Genomic DNA, 23,384 nt, shown 5'->3' with positions numbered 1-23,384 from the left:
CTTTATTGTAACTCTCTTAATTATATATTTAAGATTACATTACAAAAAACAGAAAATATACAGTATGTAATTGTTATAGAGCACTTTTGAGGTTATTTACTTGTTTTTTGTTTGTTTTTTTCTGATTTTATCATCATTACTACTACTATAATAATAATAATTATTATAATTAGTAGGCTAGTAGTAGTAGTGGTGGTGGTGGTGGTGGTGGTAGTAGTATTAACAGTTGTGCCATTTTTTCAGGTAATTTACTTGTAATTTTTTACCTATTTCTTGCTGTTTTTGGGCCATTTCTTGCCTTTTCCCATGTTATTTAAATAAATCAAGCTAATTTGCTCAGGTATCATGGGGTTAATCAATCGAGCCTCACTTGAGTCAGTCACAAAAGAGACAAAACTCAGACAAATAGGCAGATAATAAATACAAAGTCTGCGCGTGCCAAAAGCAATACTAACATACACAATTTGAATAACCCCACACCTCTTGTAAAATCATATCATCACATTAGCAGTGAAGTTGCTTTCTGAGCATTAACCTGCAGAAACACACGGGCTATGGCAGCGAGGAGACACTGCACGCGTTACGCCGGCGCGTGCACAGGCAACTAGCAAGCAGCTGTTGATGATGTTATCAGGTACTCACCTGTTTGAAGTCCTTCTGTGAGCGGTGTGCACCATGTAGCCTAGTCCTCCTTTTATACGGCTGAACATCTTTGCTTGTTGATTCTTGAAGCATAACGTACAAAAAATAACCAGTCTGCTCGGCCAGTCTGCCCCAGTATAACAAGTCCGCTGGGCTTCTCTTTTCCACCGCGCTTCTAGAAGTTTGTTCCGGTTACATTAGGGGTTATTGCTAAAATAAAAAAAATAAAAAAAAACAACGCACGAAGTCCTCACACAGCGCACGGAAATTAAAACTTCCTCGGAGAAAAAGCAGCCGCTGCTGGAAACATGTTGGTACCTTCGCATGCTAGCTGGAGTCCTCTAAGGCGACTCAGGTGTGTTTTCGGTCGCACGCGCGCGCTCAGCGGGCGGAGCAATACATGAGTCATCAATTAAAGGGACAGTTCGGGATTTCTGAAGTGGAGCTGTGTGACACAGGACTTGGACCCCACTGCTCAGCATGACACTGCTGTATGGAGGGGTGGACAACAAAACGTATTTTGGCCACTTTTAAAAAAAAACAAAAAAACATCAGTCTTAGTGGATGCTGTATTTAGAGTATTTTTCACCGCTTCAACTCACCTTCACACAGCCTTTTCCTTTGGGACTAGCCTACATTTCTCAACCAAAAAACTTTCCTGTTTCCTATTTTTTCTATTTCTGTTCCATGTTTGTAATGTTCACTAAATACCAGGCTCGATGTTCTGTTCGGTTTGCCATTCTGCACCCCTCTCATGCCCTTTCACTAGGTTGGTGTTGCTCATTCTCATTACAAAATCAAAAATAGCACTTCTAGTCTGGCATAAGTATGCCAAGCCAATAGACACCTTTAGTGTGTGCATGGAACATTGTCAGACAGCTTCAGCTGACTGCAAAAACAAAACAGCTTTAAAACAGCTTATGCTGATAGCTGGTTTTAGATGGTCCTGACCCAGTTCTTGCTGGTCTTTGATGGTCTAGCTGGGTGGGCCACAAGTCGGACATGCTGGTGTGACCAGCCTGTCAAACTGCGCACATTTATCTTTATGCATGTCGCATGACAGTAGACTGAACTGATTTATGCCCTCTGCTTTTCATACTTCCCCACCATGACACTGTTATTTCTCCACACTCAAGAACATTGATTTGGTTTCAATTTTACAGGAACTTAAATGGATGAACCAGCTAGAGTGACCATAATAAGCTGGTATGACAAGCTAAACCTTCAAAAATTATGTGAAAAACATACCTTAAACTGGTCAAACAAGCGAGTCAACCAGCTTAACCACCTTTTTATTTATTACTTTTTATTTCTATATCTCAGCAGGGGAGAACACAGCTGGACAGAACCTGTGGTGGTGTACTTATATGCCAGAGGATTGCTGGTCGGCACCTGCCGCATTAAGTAATGACATAATACAGGGGCTTACAGGGCGGGTAGAAGGGTAGGTCTATGGGTCCCACAAACACGGCCTTTAGTGCAGAAGTACAGTGTTTGCTTCCTGTCAGAATGTGATTTTTTTTCTACCCCTTACCATGTACCTCCTTGCCCTAAACCTATCCATCCATGACCTTGTTGCCTGAACACATCCACGTGCCATGTCATGTGCATTTGTTGACATCATGATAGGGCATCCCAGAGTGTAAATAACAGACGCAGACGGATACATTACTCTCAATATGTACACATGGAAATCCACTGACAAGAGCTGCAACATGTGATAGTATGATACTTGTGATAAAAAGTACCTAGGTACAAGTAAAATTACTGATTTTTAAATGTACAAAAAATGGACATTTACACAAAAATAAGACTTTGTTGCAGTTACGTAAGTATATGTAATTTGTTACTTCGACCCCTGTACCTGTACCATCCTCATATCCACACCTTTACTTTCGATATAGGGCGCTCTAATTAAAATCCACAGCAGCTCAGTTTTGATGGGAGTGGTGAGAATATGTTAGGTTCAACCGGAAATGGCAGCTTTGCCTTAATATTATCTGACTCTAGCCGGATTCTTCAAGAGAAATATGACAGTATGTAGCCTACTTTAAAAGCAAGTAGACTAAAATTGCCTGTGTGAGGTGTGGTTGATGGACACTGTTGTCCTACAGCCTAAAATACAAATGTGAGTTACTCACAGCTGGAAAAAGAGGATGTATGCGACAGCTCCAACAGCTGCTCAGACAACCAAAAATAAACAAAAACATCACAAGAAAAACATTTCGCTTATTATTCAGTCAGAAAAACAAAAATACCCTGATGAATGTCCTTCAGTGCAATGCTGTTATAATTTAATGACATTGAAGCATCACAGTGTGATCTACATGCACCAGTGCAAGTGCTGAGTAACTTTGTACAAACTGGTTAAGTTTGTTGAATTTTGGTATTCTAACTGCAAAAGTCCAGTTCTACTGAAAGAGTGTCCAAAGACAATAACTGTATGGTGCATAATGAATACATTTCGTAGGTTAATCCTTTGAAACATTAACAAATTGGTTTTGTTTATTATTTTTTTAAAAAAACAAGCACCTTAACAACAACACATGGCCCCAAAATTAGCACAAAAAATAATTTGAAAGAAAAGGTTTATTTTTCTCATTAACTTTTAATTTATGGATTCAAAAGTTAATTAAAGCCTGTTTGTTTTCTTTTTTCTTTTTTTTAAAATTGCTAATGATTTCCGTTATTGGCCAATTTACCAGCCCGTTGTCATTCTCAAGTTGTCAAATACAGCCGCTTTTGCAGTGATTTTGGTTTAAGATCCCGGAACTTAAATAGCGGATGCAAAAGGACATTGAGAGTGTAATATGTAGATGCGAAAGTCTGCTGACAGAATGGCAATATACGACGAATTTTAATGGGAACATTTTAGATTTATATTTCTGTTCTCAGGTTAGATTTATTTATTTATTTATTTATTTATTTATTTATTTATTTACTTTTGTGAGCATCTGGATACGAAATCTTGAATTGCCCATCCCTAGTCTAGAAAATCTTAATCAACCTTAATCACCTCAAACTCAAAAACAGATGATAATTAGAACTGCAGGTGAGGAAAAACAGCTCTAAAACTTTATTGCATGGTTCATTAAGTTTCATGTTTCATGCATGAATGTATACCAGATCAAACCCTCATGTTCTGTTCTCCTTTTGAGCGACAGTATCCAGGTGAATAACTTCATTAATTTGGAAAAGGCTAACAAGCTGTTGACAGTGTGTGGGACAGTAGCAGTCACTTTAATTGTTTCGGGGTAATTAGATACTATTTTCTTTGCACTCATTTATATATGCAGTGAACCATTAGCGGTAATGTGCTCCTGTGAAGGTGGCACACTATTGGCTGGAGACAGTTCTAAGCAGCGAGGTGGTGTTGCAATATTTAAGAGAAGTGTTCTCATTTGAACCCTACAGCAAAGCAGGTGCCAATGTTCTTCTTTAAAGGCAGACTGCAACGTCATCAAAGCCCGCAGATAAGCCACTGAAAGCAGTGTTTACTCTCCATGCTGAACAAACTCAGAATCCAGTTCAATTTATAAGCGTATTGACTTTATTGTCTTCTGCCACAAGACTCTGGACTCAAGATAAGAATTATAAATCAAGGTAAACAATAAAACACAGGTGCCCGGCATTGCTTGGAGGTGAAGCTTTACTTTAGTGCTTGTGATTCTTTATTTACAACTATGAGCCTGGATGGCAAAATCAGTGTGGGCCGCCGTTAAAGATGTTTCAATATGCTGTTTACCCCCATCTCCCCGTTTAATTAACTGTCATTGATTTGTGTTGACTTGGTGCAGGTTTATGTACCTTTTCTGCTCTTGTAATTTCACCACGTTTCCACACTGAGTGATTGGTGCTACAAAGATGCACCCAAATTAATCTTGCATTTAAGAGCCATTCTCCTCCAGCAGAATGCAATTGCTGAGATCTTTTTTTTCTTAGCAAGCTCAGTCTGGGCCAATGCAACTACCAAACATTTTCATTAGCAACACCGGCATTCATGCCTGTGCCCTTGTGCCCTCTTGATTGGATATCTTATTAAAATTAACTTAATGGATTGCGCACGATTTATCAATGCCTTCCACCGCCTAGGCTTTTGAATAGAAATAGGGAGTAATCTGAATTTCCATTTGGTTGTCTGATAAACGCAGGAAATGTGCAATTTGGAAGAAAATTAACCATTATCAGCCTGAGACCATCATGCAAGCTGCAAAGAGAGTCCCTCAGCCCCAAAAAAATTTCATAGCTTGAGGAGACAGCTGAGAAATTGTCAATGATGCTTTGCTACAGGATGTGGACCCACATGACTTCACTCTTTCTTTATGCATTCTTTATTTTTTGATAATTTTGGCTGTTTTAATGCATATGACACATATTCTGGAGAGATTGTGTATTTTTGATGGGTATCATTCTGGGCTTTTGCCTTGGACTTGTTGCACTGTGCAAACGATTCATTTTTTTGTGTTTTTTTTTGTTTCATCTAAAAACATAGTGGCACCATGACAAAAACCTGCCATTTAAAAGGCTGAAATTCTGAAAATTGATGAGCAATTATGTTTATAATTAGGACCGATGTTGGTTAAAAAATGAAGGGTTAACACTTTGAAACCTGAGGAAATTTATTTGATAGAGGTTGTCCTGCAAAGTTTCAGTACTCAGCTGTCTCAAGAACAAAATGTCTGCAGCTGTCTCATGCCTTCCTCACCTCCTTCAAAGTGATTATTTTGCACTCCAGTGAGCCATTAGCAGGTTTATGTAACCTTTAGGCTAAATTCACAGAATATGTGATATATTACATATTGGCACTGTCAAGACTTCTCATTATGTGTAATGTCATCTTGTGCAATCAGGGGCCTTTCTCATGCTTGTCTCCATGTCTGGGAGTGAGAGAACATATTATATCGTGTAACAAGATTGAGAACTCCAATGAGATGAGAGACTGCAGGAAAAGACTGAATTTAGTGAAATGACTTTATCTCTTCAACGTCCTGCTCCACCGTTTTGTAGCGCACTTTGCACATTTACAGTCACTGTATCTTGACAAAAAAGGTGTTGAACTTAACTCAACCTAACTGAACTATATCTATTATTCAGTTTAGGTATGTTATGCTAAAAAAATCCACTAGATGTCACCGTGTCTATAAACAGTGTACATTTCCAGTTGTACTCTACAGGAAATTAGTAACAGAAAAATAAATAAATAAATAAAAAATCACTCCAGACGGGAGTGCTCTATGTGGTGAGATTTTCCAAAGGTAGGCATATTTATTTGACATGTTACACTTTCTGAACAGATTTATGTAACTTAATACAAAAAATAAAAATCTAATGAGGGTCAAATATTTTTTGTAAAAAACATGCTCTAGCAAACAGGTAGTTTGTCCTTTTTAACAATAAAGGTAGTGCAGCTAAATAAGAAATTTAGATTTCTTTTATAGTAATATAAGAAAGGATGACTATTCACTTCTGTTAATACCATATACAGCATTTAATTTTATTCAATTAAATATTTAATCAAAAAATGTTATGTATGATTTTTTTCCCCCATTTTTAGGATGTTTTCAAAGTACTGTAATGTTAAACCTAAAAATAACAATAACAAATAGAAAAAAACATGGACATAATTATTAATTAATTTATTATTAATTATTATTAATAATAATAATATTTAAATCACATATTTAAATAAATATTTAAATCACATATTGATGATTTATGTTGCCATATTCACATAATACATGCATTATAATGGAGCACGATTTGTCCCTTGTTTTTCTTTGTCTTTTACCGTTATCATCAATGAGGATTTTAAATGTTTGGTTAATTTTTTTTTTTCTTTTTTAATCCACTGCTTTTTTCTTAGTGAGGATTCTTCATGAAAAATAACCTTACATGTCAGTTTTATTCCTTACAATGTTAATTCAGTTATAAATATAACATAGATTTTTTTAAAGAATAACCAATTAATATCTTGAATTGATTGGAATCAAGCAATAATTTATCCCTAAAGTCACAGCTGAGGCATGGCTATTGATAAAAGAGAATGGCTTTTTGTATTGCCAAAAACAGAACCATTTGTTGCAATGAAATCCCCCCCCTGCATTTAATAATTAGATGATAATATATTAGGTTATAAAATTAGATGATGCAGTAATACTAAAAATATACTAGAATGTAGAAAATAATATTGAAAGTGCTCGTTATTTTTCAGCTATTTACTATCCATCCATATCTGTTTGTTGTTTTTGCATAAAATTGAACGCTTTCCTGAGATGACAAAATAACTCAGAAGTGTCTGCGTTGATGTGCCAAATCTGCCGGAGCTCCCTCCTAATGCCTGGTAAATGTGGCCACCTGTGCTCACTTAGTCATCCTCACAAGACCAGACAATGGAGGCAGAGTCATTTGCATCGAAAACTGTGATAACATTCGAATAAGCGAAAAATAATCCTTCATTATGTGCGGATAAAAAATGAAACCTGTCAACTTTTGTCTCCTCCATTTCCCTTTCCTTATACATTTTTTTTAAATCCGATTTTGTGTCTCGGGCAGCTCTTTTCAGCCAATCTTTAGAGGTTCTCAGAAATGCAGACAAATGAGTGTAGGGCTGTATATGGACCTTTGTGTGTTACATAAATCAATGACATTGCCACAGTGCAGTGTGCTTTGTTGCTCTGGCACAAAGGGCAGATTTAGAAACTTACATGGGCAGGAGGAAAACAAATCAACAGCTTGTTACTTTGTGCCTACAAAATCATGAATGCAAGAATGACATACATGTGCATGGAGATAGAGGTCAATGAGTTCTGCAGACAATGTGATGATTGAGAGTTTGTCATGATGGGCTGACAATCAACATGACATTCCATTATTCCCACCCCATCTGTGATTGACATTCATTTCTGCCATAAACATTTTCATCTAGAAATTGGATGAAATCAGGCGTCTGCAACATTGTCGCCACAACTCCTGCAGAGCAAGTTTATTTGACACATTTAACTTTACTGCAGCTCTGCTCTCTGTTACGATGCACGGGGAAAGAAAGACTGTGGAGTAACGAAGCGTGATAATCACTCATCGCTAATTAGATCCACATGCATTGTGTTAATCAAAATGGACATTTTGGTCAAATTAGCAACTTGCTTTATTGTGATGAGATCTAATGAGGCCAATATAAATCTAGGATGAGGACAAAATAAAAAAATACTCCCTTGTCCTCCTAAAAAATGTATTCTGACTCCTAATAGTATTTGTGCCGTTCTTTAACCCTTTGACACATGAGCAAATCGGCTTAATCTTTTGCCAAAACATGGAAAGTAGACTATGAGCTTTTTTTCTTTTTTTAATGACCCAAAAAGTCACATAAAATTAATAAAAAGTTACACTAAAATAACCTTCAATTAACCAAACATACAAATAAGAAAAATGAAAAGAAAAAAGAAAGAAAAGTAAAAGAACAAACAAAGGAAATGACCTGAGAGAAGTGCTAAAATAAAATTAAAATTAAAAATGTTAATTATAATAATTTTCTATAAATAATACATACATAATAATACATGTTATCATTTTTATATAATATATATATATATATATATGTATGTGTGTGTGTGTGTGTAAAAATATAAATATAGTTTTCTTGATATTTTTTTCTTTGTTGTTTGAAATTTTCTGATGATTCTCTCTCTCTCTCTCTCTCTCTCTCTCTCTCTTGCTATTTATTTTAGGTCATTTTCTCGTCACCTAGGCAAATTGGCTAGATTTTTTTTCAAAAACATGGGAAGGATACTATGACCAATGAAAGAAGAAAGAAGAAATGATCAAATAATGAGCAAGAACTTAGTTTAAAAAACAACAACAAAAACATTTAGAATGTTTGTCAGTCAAGTGATGTGTTTGTCAAAATATGATGATTGAGAGTTTGTCATGATGGGCTGACAATCAATATGACATTCCATTATTCCCACCCCATCTGTGATTGACATTCATTTCTGCCATAAACATTTTTATCCATAAGTCTGAAATCAGGCGTCTGTCACATTGTCGCCACAACTCCTGCAGAGCAAGCTTATCTGAGAGACTGTGGAGCAACGAAGCGTTATAATCACTCATCGCTAATTACATCCACATGCATTGTGTTAATCAAAATGGATGTTTTGGTCAAATTAGCAATTTGCTTGATTGGGATGAGAACCAATGAGGCCAATACAAATCTGGGATGAGGAAAAAAAAAAAAAAAAAAAAAACCCCCCTTGTCCTTCCAAAAAAACTGCTCTCACTTCAGCTGAAACTCTCCCACTTGTTTTGACTCGCCCTCTCACCTAATGATATTTGTGCACTCCCCAAATACAACAGAAATCTGGAACAGCACAAACTTGTACCTCAACTGCTATGAATTCTGAGGCATTTTTTTGTATTATTTTATTTTATTATTTTATCACTCTCAGTTTTTAGATTAAAATGCAAACATTTTTGGTCATTTTTATGCGTCAAAGTCTTCTTTAACGAGATGAGATCTCAAAGCATTTAGTCGACTAAAAGTTTATACATTTTGGTCAACTTTTAGTCGTCACTTTGAGTCAATGATTTTGTTTTTTTTCAGCTGATCCATGAGGCTGACAGGTATCAGATATTTGAATCAAGGTGAAAAGTTGTATCAACCTGTATTGATGGTGAATTGCTGTGTGTGGCTTTTTTAATCTTTTTTCTCTTTTTTGTAAGTATTGACTGCTACATTTGTGACAGACAGACCATGTATTTCTATTCTTGATTTATTTTTGAGAAGGGGGCTGGTAAAATAAGACTTTCTTCTATCTGCCTCTTTTCGATCATGGAATGTAATGCAGCAAATATAACTTGTGGTTTGATTTCAAACTGTCTTTTTCCATGAGCAGAATAAAGTTAAAGTTAAAAATGTGGAAATTTCATTTACACTGGTCATTACAGGTCATAAGCAAAAAATTAATGAACTGCATTCTTTTCTAAATCTGCAATATGTTTATCTTTAAGGCTTAAACTCATGTACTCATGAGTTTCTGATTGAAACTGGACTTTCAGATTCAGAGAAAACTGACTGATAACTTACAGAACAGTTACACCCAGACAAACGAGTGTCCTACCTGTCTGTCAAACAGCAAACAAACCACAAACCCTCTACAGACAGTCAACAAATGACCAACAAATGTAAAGTCCAGCGGCTGCTCGCTCACTCTGCTGTGGTTCAGCTGCTAACAAATGGCGCTAGCTGCTAACAGCCACCGCTGCAACTAACAGACTCCACAAATCCATTCAACAGCTCCACCAGACAGTCAGACACACACACTGCTTATTTAATTACAGCTCACAACTCATACAAACCACTGATGCTGCTTTAAATTGACCATTTGCAGGCTTGTGAAAACATCCAGATAAATTACTTTATTAATAATTACTTTATTAATTTATTAAGTAATGTATCATTCAGTTCTCCTCTCATTTCATTTTGAATGTCCAATAGAATGTCCACCACTAACATTTTTGTCTTATCGTGTAATTAAAAACAATCAATTCCCAACATTTCTTTATAGTTTTATTTTCAATTATTTATTTTTTGGCTGGTCAGCGACTTGTCTTTGTCACAGAAAAAAAAGTTCATTTAGGAATATTTTTCATCATAATTTCTTGTTGATAAAATCAACACCAGTGCAGAACAAAAATAAAGTATGTTGAGCATTTTATTACGGAAGCCCTAAGCGGTCGTGTTTTTTTTTTTTTACAAGCCGTTTTCTCGATATAACGAGATATTATCTCGTTATAACAAGATATTATCTCGTTATCTCGAGAAAACGGAGTTTGTTTTCCTGAGATATTATCTCGTTATCTCGAGAAAACGAACTTTGTTTTCCCGAGATATTAAGTCGTTATCTCGAGAAATCAAACTTTGTTTTTTGGTTTGTTTTTTTAAACTTTATTGAATGAACGTCAGAAGAAGAAGTGGCGGGTGGATGATGTGACAGCAGGTGCCGTGCGGTGTTCAGCGCGGACAAATGCGCAAGGTAAGATGATTATTACAGGAACACATCACCCAAATTCATCAGTAATCATAACTAGATTATTATACTGTTGCTCCGGTGCTTTTTGGTACGTGCAGGGGCGAGAACCTGCACGCATTTGTCCGCGCTGAACACCGCACGGCACCTGCTGTCACATCATCCACCCGCCACTTCTTCTTCTGACGTTCATTCAATAAAGTTTAAAAAAACAAACCAAAAAACAAAGTTCGTTTTCTCGAGATAACGACTTAAAATCTCGGGAAAACAAAGTTCGTTTTCTCGAGATAATGAGATAATATCTCAGGAAAACAAACTCCGTTTTCTCGAGATAACGAGATAATATCTTGTTATAACGAGATGAGATAATATCTCGTTATATCGAGAAAACGGCTTGTAAAAAAAAACACGTCCGCTTAGGGCTTCCGTATTTTATTGCAAAAGTCAAGTGTATAAATTCAGCCGATTGTTGACTTACTCTTTACTTCCAGTCATTGGTAAAGGTCATACTGAAGGCGTGTCTGCAGGGGACACCTTGGTGGTTTTTTGTTTTGTATTCCATGCACATCTACCAGATCTGTAGTGTGTAGACTAATAAACCCTTTAAATAACCCACCACATTTTGCTAAACACATCCGCAATCTGATAATATGAATCAGCATGTCAGTAATTTGATGTCTTTAGTTTTCCAGAAGATCTTGATTATCCTGCATTTTCGGCAGCAGTGGAAATTATTAATGTGAGCATTGATAGCATTTTACATTCCAGAGGCTCATCTAGCCACTCAGCATGGAGATCCACTCAGAGAAGAAGCACGCTCAAATCAGTGAATTTGAGCAAAACACAGACTTCATTAATCCTGCAAATGCAGAACAAAACACACAAGGGACTAAAATCGCAAATTACTTGGCTTCAGACGGAGCTGGATCCCCGTCTGTGCTCACTGTTGCCTTGGTGGAGGTGACCCCCTACGCTTATAACCCACAGTACACACAGGGAGGCATGAATGTAACGGCCTTTAAAGAGATCAGCTTGAATAAAAACAGATGAAAGTTTTATACCTGTGATACTCAACTTATGGCCCCCCAAACATTTACTAATTTACACTAAAAACAAAGTGATTCACACTGGAAATTTTTTGTACTTTTAGTATACATAAGGGGTCAGAGTGCATAAAAAGCATCAAAATAGGGCTTGTTTATCCAAAACAAAGTGCCAGTAGAGGATCCCATGCTAAGCCCCCACTATCCTTAAATCCTAGAAATGTCCTAAAGTCAAAGAAATGCCCTTAAATGCCAAAAATATCCTAAAATTCTAGGAATGTTTTAAAATCCCAGAAATGTGATAAAATCCTACAAACGTATTAAAATCCTTGAAATATTCTTAAATCCTAGAAGCATCCTAAAATCCAATAGATGTCCTAAAAATCTTGGAAATGAAACATAAAAAAATAGTTATGTCCTACATCCTCAAAATTCTGAAATTTTCAAAGTCTTGGATACATAAAAAAAATCCTAGAAATGTGCAAAAATCCCAGAAACGACCTCAAGTCCTGGAAAAATGCTAAAATCCTAAAATGTCCTAAAATCCTAGAAATGTGCTGGAATCCTAACATGTCCTAAAATCTTAGAAACATCCAAAAATCCTAGAAAAATCCTAGAAAAATCTTGAAATCCTTGAAGCATCCTAAAATCCCAGAAAAATCCTAAAATTCTAGAAATGTCCTCAAATCCTTGAAATACCCTGAAATTCTAGAAACACGTGTGGGGCCGCTGTGATTGGCCCTAGGTCTCCTGTCATTTTGCAGAAGTGGCTCCCAAGCAAAACAAGTTGAGTATCCTGGTTTTATACACAGTTACTAAGAATGCATTACATTATAACAGGATAAAAGCTAAGATAGGATGCTTATATACCCCTTTGTCATCAACTGGACCCATAACTACCACACACACACACACACACACACACACACACATACACACACAGTTTGTGCCACCGTCATTAAAAGCCACTCTCGAGTTAGGGGGAAGCCTATTTTTGTTACACTGTGATCACCTCCAAAATTGTCAGCACTTTTGCAGTAAACCTGTATCAGCTGTGGCTTGCTTTTCACTCCTCCTCTGAACTAAATTGATCCATTAGTGTAACCAATTGTTCAGAGAGTGCACTCATTCATTTCTCTGGTCTGCAGCGGTTACTGTTTCAAGGAGTGGAAAAGGCGACGGAATAAACATCACTCCACACTCTAAGGACCACGCTAACTCATTCTGGCATCTTGTATTTTCTCTTGCATATAAACGTTCAAACTGCTATGCACCAAATCCTGTCGAGTGTGTCTGGTCAGAATTGAAGGCACATTACCTTGAATGGGGGTTCTGTGAGCCACAAAACACTTCTCTCTGGCGAGGCATGATATTAGCTTAATATCAGGCCCAATATATCACTGCACAAGAGTCGGGGAGGCGACTCAGAGCAGCATGTGACAACTGCAGAACATGAAGGCTGCATCTTTTAGTTAGAGCTCAATAATTCTGTCACTGTGAAAAAAGGCACATCATAAAGGCATGAATTAATAATAGTTGTAAAAATACTGAAGTGTCACTTAATTACCAGTCAGAACAATGGAGGAACGAGACGTGCAATATGTAGAATATGAGCAGCGCAAACACGAGTGAACATGAAACTCGTCTATATTCATCACAGGGACTCTGCTATGTTGCATTTCATTAAAATCTACAAAAGCTGAAAAAGAATTTGTGATCAAACTGCCGCAGATTCCAAGGAGAGATTCTGCCCATAGCTATTCCTGCAGACTGCAGATACCTATACACAAAAGAAATCTTTTTTTTTTTTTTTTTGCTTCCCTTGATAATAGCTGGGGAATGTGACAGCTTTTGTTGTAGTGAGCCCGGTAAACATTTTGACATTGAACAGATGTGACGGCTCGCCCCAGCATTGAAATCCTGTGTAAATGCAGCGGGGAAAATAAGGGCATCCATAGCTGCTACCTGCATGATGCTGAGACAGATAACGTGTTTATATAATGAGCTCACCAAGCATCTGAAGAATAAGCTGTTAAAATAATGATTTTCCAGAAGTTAGAAAATCATACAGATTGAACCTGAAGCATTTGTTTAGGTTGAACTTGCACATCGACATCAATCAAACGCTGTCTGGGAAGGCACACACGGAATATTACAAGAGGAATCACAAAACTAGCTGGACAAAAATAGTGCAAAAGGTTGTTGCTGTGATTTAGAATGACAGCGTACAAGATGTGCTGCAGTTGTGTTGGTAAATTGAATCTGTTCAGTTTCTGTTCAGAATGTCTTCTTGTCATCCAACTAACACAAACTTAGGCAGTTTTATACCCTTAACAAACAAAGTCAGTCTCTGGAAACATCACGTGAGATTATATGAAACATACTTAAGGAGTAACTTCACCCCAAGCCAGTTTTTTTTCAGCTGAAAAGGAATAAATTTACAGTTAAAATGAGTTATTTTTCCTGCTGCATAATGTTTTATATGCATTGTTATTGTTGTTGTTGTTATTATTATTAGTAGTAGTGGTGTTTTTCTGATTATTATTGTTAGTGTTATTATTCAAAATTAGGAAAGTATATTTTTAATTATCGTTTTTATAATTGTATCTAAATTTACTTAAAAAACACTTTACTGATTTATTATAATTTTAAATCACAGTAATTTATAACTTATTTTTTTTCCCCAAGTCATTTCCTTGTTTTTGTTTAGTTCCTTTTATGGTGCTTTTTTCTTCTTACTTTCCCTTTTTTGTTTTTGTTCGTTTGTTTTTTTTTTGTGCTAATTTTCAAGCAATTTTCTTCTTCTTCTTCTTTTTTTTTTTTTTTTACTAGTTTTTGCTAATATTGAGGTAATTTCTCCTTTACAGCTTCCCTTTTGGGACAGGCTGTCTGACAGAAAGGTATGCAATTAAAAATTTCTCAATTTAGCGTGCACTTACACTGTTTTAGGGGCTAAAATACTTCTTGCCACAGCCCCTTTTCACAACAAATTGCATACCTTCTGTGTCGGTACTCCAGGCACTTCTCCAAACTGGACATTTAATATATTTAATACACTCACTTTGGATAATTACCTCATACAGCTTTATTTAAAACATTTCTGAACTATCCCTTTAAATGGTAATAGTTTATCCAGAGAGAGGAACCTCATAAGAGACTCTATAGAGACACAGCTCCATAATTTACCCAATCTCAAACATTTATTTGATTATATTATGCCCTAAAATTTCTGCTGTTCCTTGGTATTAAATGCTTGGTATTAAAACATTCTGATGTGAAAATGCCAAAAACTGCAAATCAATGCCAATCTGTTTCCAGACAGAGTCTCAAAATTCGAAGGGTGTTTTGAGATTTGAGGTATGTAACTGTCTTTCTGAAAGTATGCTTGTAGCAGGTGATGGTAATGACCTCATTTTGTGACAATCATACAATAAATTAACGGAGGAGAAGTTTGATTGTGTTGGTTAAGTGTCACAGTAACACAGCAGAGCAGAACCTTCACTGAAACTGGCATGCTGTTGTGACAGTTACCACAATGGTGAGGATTATATCTTTGCCAAGTTATCAGTCTGATGATTCGGGAGCAGAACTGGAGCACGAGTATGAATAGTCTGGATGAGATGAACCTGACAGTAGTAATTTGGCAAAAAATAAATTCCAGTTTTCTTCAATCCTTTGAAACCTGAGCAAACTGGCTTGATTTCTGTCAAAAACATGGAAAATAATGTAATCAGCAACTTCACAAAAATGACCCCAAATTAACAAAAAAATAATAAAAAGTTAGGTATATAAGAAAATGTATATATATATTATGATAACATCATTTTCTTTTCTTTAAATATGCGTTTATGTGGTTTGTAAATAAAGTTTTCCTGGTGTTTTCTGTAGTTTTATGATATTTTTGTTTTTTTCTTGTCACCTTTTACTAACTTCTTGCAAAGAAATCAAACCAAGTTGCTGACATTTCAAAGTTTAAATGTATGTGAAAGGTGTGTCAACACAGCACAAGAAAGCTGACGTCAATCCAAGCTTCAAAGGCTTAAGTGCACAGGATTCCACATTGTGATTTTTACATACAATTATGTTATCAAACTTATTACTGGCAGTTTGAAAACATACATTTTTACCATTTTTCAGCTGGTTTTTGATAAATATCAACATCATGGGTATAGCATGATGGGCGAGGTAGAGGTAGAGACATCTCAAATTTCATTTTGGAGCTGTATTTAGACAGACTTTTTGTGTTGATGTTGGCTGATATATCCACTATTCAAAGTCAGAGTGTTTGCTGGGTACACTACAGGATATAATCTGTTATACTGGCACACACAAAGCCCAGTTCACCTGGCACACCATAACACACTCTGTTAGCTGTTAGCTTCAGACCGATTACCTCACATAAACTCATCACTTTTGTATTGCCTCTGTATTTATAATAAAGCATATTGATCACCGATAGTGAACAGTGGCAGAAAAAAAGACAAACACAAAACCTTGTTACTTTATTGCTCAGTGCTGATGTACTCAGGAAAACAGGCTCCTGTTTCCTCTTTTGGGTGTTTTATGAGGACGGATGCTATTTGCAGCCTGCCAGCTTGCCTTCAGAGGAGACTGGGCATAATTTGATCTGGTTACCAAATGCAATTATGCTTGATCTTATTTTGGAAGGTACAGGCTAGAATTTAAATAGATTGAGTTTGTCTAGAGAAGTACACAACAGGCTGTCAACGCAGGTCAGCAGGTAGCTGTGGTGTGTTATAAAACCTTTATCTTATTACCTTATTGATGAAGAACAAATGTTTCCAATTTACATGACACATTTTTAAATCTTAAAAAGAAATTGGGGCTATGTTGCTAAAATTTAGAGTATTGTCAGATAATGATAAAAATGGAAAGAGCTGGTTGCACTTATCCTCATTGTTACCTGATTTAATGACAAAGGTGAATGAACATATGTAGCTGTGACCATGTTTGTGTAAGCATCCCCACGCTCACTGGTTCACACCAAGCTGTCTTACTTCCATATTGGACAAACCATGCTTACACTATTTTATCGTGCTTTTATTGAGTCGGTTTTATCCTTTTCTTTGGTGGCATGGTCTGGCAATCTGACACTGAAAGACAGGAACAGACTGAGTCAGATTGTTAAATGGTCCAGTCGCTTGATTGGTGAGTCACAGCTGAGCATCGAGTCCCTGTATACTAAACAGCTGCAGCGGATAGCCAGTCATATTACAAGTGACAACTCCCATCCTCTTTCTGAGGAATTTCAGCTCCTACCATATGGGCGAAGGTTTAAAGTACCTGGGTGTAGGACCTCAGTCATTCATTTAAATAAAGCCTAGCATGGGTTGCACACTAATTTAAAAAAAAATAATAATAATTTATGAACTATTTATCTAACTTTTAGGCTATATTTGATTTGACAGTTTTGCTTTAGTGGCTTCTTATCTTGAATCCTGTTTCTTGTAAGCTTGTGAGTACCTGGTGTTTGTCGTGTCTGTTATGCAGGTGTCCTCTGTTTCTCTTGTTTAATGTTGTAAAATAACATGGATGCTCTCTGTTATGCTGCAAATTTACCTACGCGTACAAATAAAGTCACCTAACGTAGCCTAACCTAACCTGACCTAAGCAGCAACCAGTTTCACTAAAAAGCTCAGGAATACAGGTAATACAGAAGTGCCAAAAACTGCAGCATCTCAAATGTCCACTTGAGGCTGGCTCCAAAATCAAGCCTTTTCCCAAAGACCCCTGTGTTAAAATGTCCAACTTAAAGCCTTGTACAAAAAACTGTTTTGGTCTCTAGCGCAAAAGTCAACATTCATGACAGCATTTCAGTGCATGGCCTCTTACCACCACAACAACCAAATCAGTACAGGCGTAACTGTCACTATTTCAATGTGCTCAGTCAATGAAAGTCAATTGTCACCTAAAAAAAAACCTTGTTCTGCATTTAGTTGAAATAAAAGACCCTCTAAGGAAGTGGATATTCACTTTTTCCCAGATACTTTTTGTTTTACATGGTTTTAAGTCGTTTTTCACTGCCAAAACTTCAGCATCAGTATTGAAGTACTGTTAACCATAGCTGTAAATGCACTGTGCTAACCAAGCTAGCAGCTAGCATGACAGATATCTTCACCCTCACGTTCAAATTTGGTCACTTATGGCAACAAAAATTCCAAGACTGATGGACAAAATGGGAACCGGTTCTCGTCCCAAGTCATCGGTGCGTTTCTTGCCGACAACAGCACGTTTAAAATTAGGCAATGAAAGCATATGGTTATGTTAAGGCAACAAAAGCACATGGCAACCTCTGCAGGAGACCTTCATATGGGAAGTGAACACCAGTCTCCCAGATGAAAGTCAGGGTTTTGTTAGACCCATCAACCACCATTCCAACCCTTTCAAAATGGACCTTCCAGCCTCTTGTATTACATCTTTACTAACAAAGTTTCAATCTGATGCCGTCCAGCAGCAAATCATATAGCTGTGACAAGTTCTCTCAAGCCACATCAAGTAACGCCACCTGTTTGTGTCTACTGCAGTGACAGCTGCCGTGTGGCCGACTGGTGGCTTATTCACTGCTAAAGGTTTTGTCACTACAAAACTGACACCTTCCGGTGGCGTATCACAATGCTACAAAACGTGACTTTCGGCATCAGCATCTTATGCCAAAATCAGTGACAAAGCAGCTGCATTACAATTTTGGAATGAGAATGTGCTGAAACACCAAGCTCAAGGCTTCAAACAGGAGTCCAAAAGCCAGTGGTTGATGTAAGTATCACTGTATCCATGACTTTGTACAGTCTATGATTCACGCATGCACGCACACGCACACACACACACACACACACACACACACACACACACACACACACACACACACACACACACACACACACACACACACACACACACAAACAATTGCCACAAGTCCATTAAGGCGTCCTTAATATTGCCAATTAAACCTCCATGACAAAAAACAGCCTCCTCAGGCAAAATCTCTGGCCAGAAGAGTGGACGAATGTTATCGGACCAACAAACCAACCGCGGGACCAACAGAGTGACCTATCGAACTGCTGGTAGCAGTTAGTAAATTCATGCAGACTTAAAGTGTCATGCTTAATGGTTAATACTCAGTTGTGCTTGGCTGGTGCTTAAACAGACATCTCAAGCAAATCTTTCTTTTCCTTCTCCCCATTCTAAATTGGTGTCCTCTCAGCTTTACACCAAAGTAAGAGTTTGAAGAGGCAGTGATTGAAAAGATGGTTTAAAAAACAGCCTCTTTGACACACAAGAACTTGCAAATGGAAGTGCCTAGTAGTGGTGTCAGAGGACAAGCCGCCTGTGCTGATCCTCTGGCTCTCATGTCATGTCTCTCTCTCTCCCTCGACCGGTGCTGTTTAATAGGGCGTCTGGAGAATCACTTGAAAATGTCTCTCGTCTGCAGATACCGTTTAATCCCTAAATTAATGTTTTGAAAAATCAAGTGCTGTTCTTGTCATTAGAAAGCCTTCTTGCAACTAACAGGTGAATGGACTCAGTAACAGGCCATGTGTGTCTAAAAAATCTGTCTAAAAGAGGCACATTTGTACAACAGGTAACATGTTATACTCAAATCTATTAGCTGGGTTCCAGGAAAAACTGTACATGTTTGCAATATAATCAAGGCTTCATTTAGATAAGGATGATGATATATGATACTTGGAATAAAAAAAGCTGCAGACGGTAAAGCATGTTTTTTTTCTTTCTTTCTTCAGTGTAGACCCTTCTGACTGGACTGTAATTTCCTATCCAAACACCAGAATTTGCAGCTGAAATTCAGTCATTTGGGATGAGCCAGACTGTTTCTAATAAAAGGCAACATTACCCTTGAACTGTAACAACCTCTATATACTATAACAAACTCATCAGGGGGCTCTACCTGTGATCATAAAGCATCCCACTCTATTTACCCAAGCTGTGCCCCCTAACAGAGACTCCTTCACCTCCTGCCATGACAATGAGTCACATTAGGAACGTGATGAACTGTAGCCCATGGTGCAACAGGTCAGCCAGAAACCAGCCCTTCCTCTGTGACACGCTGCACAGCAAGCAGAAGGTGTGGGACAGTGTTCCTCCTGCTAAACCTTCCTGTCAACAGGCAGATGGCCCCTGCACCTTCTGACTCCCAGCACAAGACGTCTCACCCTCATGACCATTTGTTCCAGACACGTGGAAGAGGTAGAAACTGATGAATAGAGCTGTGGCTGTATTTATGCTGTGTGGGCACAAAAGTGGCATGAAATGTGTGTACAAACACTTTCTAAGCAACATTGAGATAAAAAATAAATACATTTTAAAAATGTATTAAAAACCTAAAATTTGCTACGGAAACTATGACCCGTGAACATTTTGGAGATGGGGAATTGGCTACATAAATGTTGAGGTGTACAGAAATGAAACACGAACAGAATCATTATTATTGTGTGGACTCACTTGGGTTAGAACTATTTTTAGAACTGTTCATAAATAGTAATTATTATAATTATTGCTCTTTGTGTGAAATGCCCTTTGGAGTCTTCAGTCATGCCACTGACTATGAGGCATTGCTTACACTAGACTCACATTGGACACGGAAGCTATGCGTGGCGGTAACCTCACTGAACTGCAGTGTGTTTCACACACGCAGTGTTCACACTGACAGCTTTGTGGCTGCAACGCTTCTGCAGAGCTGCCTGCTATTATAACTTCTGTATTTCCACATTTATGAGCACAAATTCCTCTCATTTACAGTATGATGTCATACAAGCTCCTGCATTATCAACAATGCAGTCCTGCAAATATTTCAAATTAAAATGCCTTGTGTCAACAACTGATGAGATTCTGTCAACAGAGATATTATCAGAGGGCTTTATTTTGAAACGGAAACAGGGAAGTTCGAGTAAAATGAAGATATCTGTATTTCCTCATCTCTGTGACAGATAAAGGCATTGAAACTGTAATAGAAGGTAGTATAGAGTCAATATAATCATCAAAACGCCATTTCCACGTCTATTTCTGCTGACAACTGTGCGCACCATAAAAAAACCCCAAGAAAATGGCAAGCCACAGTTTCTGTAGGTGTGCTGCAGCTGGCAGGCAGCTGAGACAAGCGCTGCTCATGCAGGCAAAGTGGATGCTCTAACGTGTCAACAAGGGCGCGGAAACCCCCCCAAACACAGGTTTGGCGATGCTCATGCTCTGCTTCCATGTCCACTGTCAATCTGGCATTAGGCACACTGGTGCTTTGAGCTAAACATCAGCATGCCAACAGGCTTACAACAGCAATGCTAAAATGCTGATACCAAACAGGTAAAAATTTACTATCTTCATCATCTTAGTTTGAGCATTTTGTACAGATAATGTACTTTTAAAGGTGTAAGTATTATCTGAGTAAAAATGTGCCAATATCTGGACTCATAAGGAAGAAAAATCCTCATGAGGGTAGCTGTGTTATCATTCTCAAAGGGCTCATTTGTGATCTTTTTACATATAAAAACAGATTTGTGAGTTTTAAAGGTTGAAAATGTCACTGCCCTCATACTCCCCAGCTTCCTTTAGGATAGCATAAAGATACAGCCAATAGATGGCAGTAGAGAGCAGAGTCCACCAACACACTCTCACCCCATACTGGTACATGTCGGCGCTTTGTCAGTGGACTTTTGTGTCTACATATTATGCTCTAGGTTTCCTTCTGCGTCTGCTCTTGGATGGGGCTCTGGGATGCCACAACCAATGCTGTGATGTCAACAAAAGTACATGGCAACCAATGCTGAATGTAGATAAAAGCACAAGGTTAGGATTAGGCAACAAAAGCATGTGGTTAGGTTAGGTTACGGGTGAAAGTGTGAGGTTAGTTGGACACATCCACCACCCTTATGGGACCTTCCAGCTCCTTCTATTACATCATTACCGGCAGCATTTTAACCTCACACCGTCCAACATTATATCATACGACCATTATAACACTGCCAAAAGTTAATAAAAGATAATTTACTGGACATTTGTTGGACAGATGAAAATAAAGATAATGGCATGTTTTCATCTCTCTTTTTTATGATTACTACTTTGTTTTAACATTTGCTCTACTTACAGCCTTTTTATAATATGCTTCATTTCTGGTGAAGTGTCATTTTTCATCGTGGCTATCTTTTAAGCCTGATAGCTTTGCAAAGTATAACTGACAAATTCACTTTCACAGTGATGGATTACAAAGTGTTTGAAGTGTATTGTGTAAACTGCGCAGTCAGTGTGTGATACCAGAAGAAGAAGAGAGAGGCCAAAGTTGTGGTGAGCCCAGCTCTCCTCTGGACTCGTCTACTGCGGTTCAGAAAAGTTTCTAAAGTATTCAAATGTCAACTTGTCACTTCCTGTGAGGGATGAAGAGCCCGTGCCTAACATGAGATTTTCACTTGGGCAAAAAGGTTGATTATACATGGTCTCTCTTAATAAGGAAGGGACACTCTTCTCCTCTGCTCTTACTACAGCCCCTGTGAGAAGGCTGGGAACGATTTTTACATAAAAAATATTTCACCTGGTGTGACTGGAAGCTTTTTACTTTTTTTGCCACAGCATAATTGACAATATCTGGATTCCAAGCAAATCTCAGTGGGTTTTTTTATATGAGAATACTCACACTTGTACATTACCTGCTAGTATATTTGCATTTGACCAACAGCTTCATTCAGCAGTGGGGATTTAACCCTTCGATCTCTGCAATAGAGATGGTCCGCCAGTGCCTACATTGTTGGGTTCTTTTTTTTTGCTTATTTTGATGTCTTTCTGTCCATTTGCCATCAGGAAAGATATATATGACCTTTACCCTTTGGCATCTGAGTATATTGGCTTAATTTGTTTCAAAATCATGTGAAGAGGGTGATGAGCAGCTTAACAAGAAATGGCCCCAAAAATAGTAACAAGAAAATTTATCTGGAAATAAAAAAGACCTTAAAAGAGTGCCATTTCTTTCTATCCTTTTTTCAGTAACATAATTTTAAATATGTAATTAAGAGAATTATAAATACAGTTCTTTTTTGTAGACATTTCTCCCCTCATGTTTCCGTTCCCGTTTTTGGATAAGATATACTAATCCACTTCAGCTTATTTTCAGATAATTTCCCTGTCACCAGTCACTTACATGTTGCAAATTTATTGCCAAGTTGCTCATTATATTTTTCCCTGTTTTTTGAAAGAAATCAAACCAATTTTCTCACAATTCATAGGTTTACATGCTTGTAAATGTTATTTGACAGCTGAAGTCAATCCAGATGTTAAAGGGTTAAAAACCCAGACTAATAGACCAAGGGGCGGCTCCTTCTTCAGAGCTGCAGCACACACATGCACACACACACACACACTAACCCACATGAACTTTAAATCATACAATGTCTTGAGCTGCAATGCACTTCAAACCTGCTGCTGCCATGTATTTATTGATATGTAAGACACACTTTGTTTGATTTATTATTATTTATGCTTGAAGGTATTTGTCACTGTTTTATCTCATCATTATTTGTGGTTTCACCTTGTTTTTATCTTGTTTTAATGTTTTAACTTAGCATTCATTGTCAACCTGAGTAACCAAACATAATTTTATTGTACTTCTACAATGACAGATGAAGTGTCTCATGTTTTTTGGAGTATCCTCAAATGC

The 23,384-nt window shown here is 37.4% G+C and overlaps 1 protein-coding gene across 2 annotated transcripts in view; it reads right to left on the bottom strand.

Annotated features, from left to right (window-relative positions):
• Positions 1 to 23,384, bottom strand: part of ntm (neurotrimin) — a 574,312-nt gene that overhangs the window by 307,498 nt on the left and 243,430 nt on the right. The window contains exon 1 of one of the 2 annotated variants that reach the window (XM_088088929.1): positions 643 to 1,035. The exons of the other annotated variant lie outside the window; for it this stretch is intronic. The gene's annotated coding sequence lies outside the window, so the exon portion shown is untranslated. Of the gene's footprint in view, positions 1 to 642; positions 1,036 to 23,384 lie in introns of those variants that run through there. 2 annotated transcript variants of the gene reach the window in all.

This window comes from Plectropomus leopardus, chromosome 15 (assembly GCF_026936395.1).
Source record: "Plectropomus leopardus strain MGB_pleo_1.0 chromosome 15, ASM2693639v1, whole genome shotgun sequence".
Taxonomy (NCBI): Eukaryota; Metazoa; Chordata; class Actinopteri; order Perciformes; family Serranidae; genus Plectropomus; species Plectropomus leopardus.
This window is presented reverse-complemented; position numbering and strand designations above follow the sequence as displayed.